This window comes from Chiloscyllium plagiosum, chromosome 7 (assembly GCF_004010195.1).
Source record: "Chiloscyllium plagiosum isolate BGI_BamShark_2017 chromosome 7, ASM401019v2, whole genome shotgun sequence".
Lineage (NCBI taxonomy): Eukaryota > Metazoa > Chordata > Chondrichthyes > Orectolobiformes > Hemiscylliidae > Chiloscyllium > Chiloscyllium plagiosum.
Window position 1 is genome coordinate 107,726,149 of NC_057716.1, and position 5,167 is coordinate 107,731,315.

At 46.0% G+C, this 5,167-nt stretch overlaps 1 long non-coding RNA gene across 1 annotated transcript; it reads right to left on the minus strand.

Annotated features, from left to right (window-relative positions):
* Positions 1-332: 332 nt before the first annotated feature.
* LOC122552054 lies at positions 333-4,730 on the minus strand. Its single transcript, XR_006312281.1, has 3 exons — positions 4,720-4,730; positions 3,632-3,638; positions 333-428 (listed from the first exon to the last, which is right to left on the minus strand). It is a non-coding gene; the product is annotated as an uncharacterized LOC122552054 (long non-coding RNA).
* Between the last annotated feature and the right edge of the window lie 437 nt (positions 4,731-5,167).

Consider the following 5,167-nt stretch of genomic DNA (forward strand, 5'->3'; position numbering starts at 1 on the left):
AGCTCCACATTTCTAATGTGCCTATCCCGTGCAGTTTCCTTCCCCATCCTATGCTTCCTAAATCTTGCCTAATTGCATCGTAATTGCCTTTCCCCCAGCTGTAACTCTTGCCCAGTGGTATACAACTATCCCTTTCTATCACTAAAGTAAACATAACAGAATTGTGATCGCTATCACCAAAGTACTCACCTACTTCCAAGTCTAACACCTGGCCGGACTCATTACCCAGTGCCAAATCTAATGTGGCTTCGCCCCTTGTTGGCCTGTCTACATACTGTGTCAGGAAGCCCTCCTGCACACACTGGACAAAAACTGACCCATCTATAGTACTCGTACTATAGTGTTCCCAGTCAATATTTGGAAAGTTGAAGTCCTCCATGACAACTACCCTGTCTCTCTCACTCCTATCGTGAATCATCTTTGCTATACTCCAGAGCAGCTGTTCGAAAGCTAGTGCTTCCAAATAAACCTGTTGGACTATAACCTGATGTTGTGTGATTTTTAGCTTAGTACATCCCAGTCCAACAACAGCACCTTCAAATCATTACAGAATTTGTGATACATGGTTGATTTCACAACCTTGCATTAGAGTATGGGGCCTGTCAACTCACAACTTGACAGCTTCAAGTGATTATAAATATTTTGAAGTTGGGAAGTGTAGTGTAGTGAAATGACTTTATCAATGAGACTGCTTCTTTAATAATGAATTCTCCAACAGACGTTTAAAAACTTTATTCTGCCTCATCTCAGCATTGCTCTCGAGGTCTGTCTGCCCATAATAGGTGTTGGCAAGTATGCATGGAAAAAGGTGTAAGACCAAAAGATGGACTGGCATGAGTCAGCAGTGACTTGGCATTGAGGCTATGAAGGTTCAAGATGGTGAGTCGTGGGGCACAGGTTATCATGAAGAGGATGGAGGTAGATGGAGGGGCGTAAGTTGGCTAGTCTGTTTCAGAGGGTGGTTAAACATCAAACATGTTGATGTGGATCTGGAGTCTGTGGAATTCGATTCTGCAAAGTGCAGTGGATTCTGGGGCAGTGAGTAAAGGTAAAGAGGCATTACACAGATTTTTAATTGGTAAGGGGTTGAAGGAATATGGAGAAGGCAAGAAAATGGGAGTGAGGAGCACATCAACCTCCTGTTGCTGCCTGGCTTGCTGTGTTCTTCTAACCTTCTGCTTGTCTACTATGATTAAATGGTGGAGCAGACTCAGTGGGCCAAATGGCCTAATTCTGTTCCTATATCATATGAACTTATGAGTCTTGTACAGATCAGATCAGGTAAGATCAGCAGATTCTCCTGCCCAAGTTTTGTTGAGACATCAGGATTAGTAGTTGAGTGATATCATCTCCATACAAACATCTCTTCTATAGACGTTGGATGACTTTGTGTGGAACCCAACAAAAATTCCCCATGGGCAGACCTCAGGAACCATACTGAGATGAGCCTCAACAATTTAAATAAGAATATAAAAGGTATAATTAGTAAGTTTGTGAATGACACTGGGATTAGTAGTATATGGACAATGAAAAAGGTTCTCTAAGATTACAAAGAGATCTTGATCAATTGGGTCAATGGGCTGAAGAGTAGTGGATGGAGTTTAATTTGGAGAAATGTGAGGTATTGCATTTTGGTAATACAAACAAGGTTGGATTTATACAATTAAAAGTAGGGCCTTGGGTAATGTTGTAGAACAGAGACACCTAGGGGTTCAGGTACATAATTTGTTGAAGTTTTGTTTCACATATAGATATGGTGGTTAAGAAAGCATTTAGCATGCTTGCCTTCATTAATCAGACATTGAGTATAGTAGTTGTGATGCTATGTTGAGGTTTTGCAGGACCTTGGTGAGGTCTCTTCTAGAGTCAGTGTCCAGTTCTGGTCACCCTGTTAAAGAAAGGCTATTATTAAGCTGGTGAGGGTTCAGAAGATATTTCCTAGGATGTTGCCAGGAATGGAAGGTTTGAGTTATGGAGAGAGGCTAGATATTCTGGGACTGTTTTCATTGGAGCGTAGGAGGTTAAGGGGTGACCTTACATAAATTTATATAAGCTTATCATCGGGAGGCAATGGTCTAGTGATACCATTGCTAGACTGTTAATCCACAGAGCCAGATAATATTCTGGCAACCCGGGTGTGAATTCTGCCATGGCAGATGGTGTAATTTGAACTCAGTTAAAATCTGGAAGCAAGGGCCTAATGATGACTGTGAATCTATTGTTGATTGTTGGTCACCTTTCACCCTACCAACCTTCGCATAAACCGCATCATCCACCAACATTTCCGCCACCTCCAAACAGACCCGACCACCAGAGATATATTTCCCTCCCCACCCCTTTCCGCAAAGACTGTTCCCTCCGTGACTACCTGGTCAGGTCCACGCCCCCCCAAAAACCCACCCTCCCATCCTGGCACCTTCCTCTGCCACCACAGGAATTGCAAAACCTGCGCCCACACCTCCTCTCTTACCTCCATCCAAGGCCTCAAAGGAGCATTCCACATCTATCAAAGTTCTACCTGCATATCCACCAATGTCATTTAATGTATCTGTTGCTCCCGATGCGGTCTCCTCTACATTGGGGAGACTGGAGCCTCCTCTCAGAGCGCTTTAGGGAACATCTCCGGGACACCCGCACCAATCAACCCCACCACCCTGTGGCCCAACATTTTAACTCCCCCTCCCTCTCTGCCCAGGACATGGAGGTCCTGGGTCTCCTCCCTCACCACCCGACGCCTGGAGGAAGAACACCTCATCTTCCGCCTCGGAACACTTCAACCCCAGGGCATCAATGTGGACTTCACCAGTTTTCTTATTTCCCCTCTCCTCCACCTTACCCCAGTTCCAACCTTCCAGCTCAGCACTGTCCTCATGACCCGTCCTACCTGCCCATCTTCCTTTCCACCTATCCACTCCACTCTCCTGTCTGACTTATCACCTCCATCCCCATTCACCTATTGTACTTTATGCTACTTTCTCCCCACCCCCACCCCCCTCTCATTTATCTCTCCACCCTGCAGGCTCCCTTCCTCTATTCCTGATGAAGGGCTTTTGCCCGAAACGTCGATTTTCCGGCTCCTTAGATGCTATCTGACCTACTGTGCTTTTCCAGCACCACTCTAATCCAGACTTGGGTTTCCAGCATCTGCAGTCCTTGTTTTTACCCTGTTGGAAAAACCCAACTGGTTCAGTAATGTCCTTTAGGGAAGGAAACAATCATCCTTACCCGGTCTGACCTACATGTGAATCCAGACCAACAGCAATGTGTTTGACACTTAATTGCTCTCTGGACAATTAAGGATGGGCAATAAACAATGGCTTGGCCAGCGATGCCCTCATCCCATGTTTGAATTTTAAAAATCAGGACGGGTACAGATAAGGTGAATGGCAAGTGTCTTTTCCCTAGAATGGGGGATTTCAAGATGTGTAACTGAGTCCAGGGTTTTACCTGGCCTTTCCCACAAATGCTGGGGAGCTGCTGGTGGTAGGTTTTGCCCTTGCAGGCACTCTGGACACTGCCCTATCAAGGCAGCTATGTCTGCATCCAATCCTGGCCACCAGACATAACAACACCTTCATTTTGGTAACCCCTGGAAGACCCTGGTGGAATTCAGCCAGTATCTAGCAGTGACCTTTGCTCTCATTCCCCATAATAATATGCTATCCTCTATTGTGATCTGATATCTCTATGTTCAAAATGGTTTCAATTCTGGATCTGACGGCCTTTTGGATTCCCCCATCACAACCAGCTAATTCAGTTTTGCCAGGAACCGAGCTTTCTGTGTCCAAAGTCTGATATTGTCAGCTGTGACTGAAAGTGTGTCCAGAAAGTTTAAAACCATTCCAGACCCTTCCAGGGACAGTACCACCGATGGTGTACTTCCAACGGGAGGCAGCTCAAGGCATCTGCATTTGCTACTTGGCCTCCCGGATGGTGTTCCGATCTGTAATCATCTGCATCTCAGTATTAGACCTCACATCTGAATTCAGCCTGAAACTTGGGGTGGCACTACCTTATCCTCTTTGAGTAGACCAAGAAGGGGTTTGTGATCTGTTATTATCACAAATTTACGTTTCTAAAGGTACTGGTGGAATTTCCTGATTCCAAATATAAAATCATGAGGGGGGTGGATAGGGTAGATAGACAAGGTATTTTCCATGGAGTGGAGGAGTCCAGAACTAGAGGGCATCGGCTTAGGGTGAGAGTGGAAAAAATTTAAAGGAACCTAAGGGACAACTTTTTCATGCAAAAAGTGGCGCGTATATGGAATGAACTGCCAGTGGGAGAGGCTAGTATAATTACAAGACTTAAAAGACATCTGGATGGGTATATGAATAGGAAGGGTTTAGAGGGAAATGGGCCAGCTGCTGGCAAATGGAACTAGATTAGATTAGGATATCTGTTTGGCATGGATGAGTAGGAATGAAGAGCATGTTTCTGTGGTCTACTTCTCTATGACATTAAATATTACCGCCAAACTTGCCTTCTCTATCTCGGCATATTTCTATATTGCATAGCTAAAGTCCTGGATGCATATGCTCTTGGGCATTCCTCCTGTAAAAATACTATCCCTTATTCCCAATTCCTTCGCCTCTGCCGCATCTGATCCCAGGAAGACCAGTTCCACCACAGAACATACCAGATGGCCTCCTGCTTTAAGGACTACAATTTCCCCTCCCACATAGTTGATGATGCCCTCCAACGCATCTCATCCACAACCTACACCTCTGCCCTCAAACCCCACCCCTCCAATCGTAACAAGGACAGAACCCGCCCGGTCCTCACCTTTCACCCCACTAACCTCTGTATACACCGCATCATTCTCTGCCATTTCTGCCACCTACAAACGGACCCCACGAACAGAGATACATTTCCCTCCCCACCCCTTCCCGCTTTCCGTAAAGACCGTTCCCTCCGCGACTGCCTTGTCAGGTCCACGACCCCCACCAAACCACCCTCCCTTCCTGGCACCTTCCCCTGCCACTCCAGGAATTGCAAAACCTGTGCCCACATCTCCTCCCTCACCTCCATCCAAGGCCCCAAAGGAGTCTTCCACATCCATCAAAGTTTCACCTGCACTTCCACACGTTATTTACTGTATCCATTGCTCCCGATGCGGTCTCCTGCTACTTGCAGACTGCTTCAGAGAACATCTCCAGGATACCCA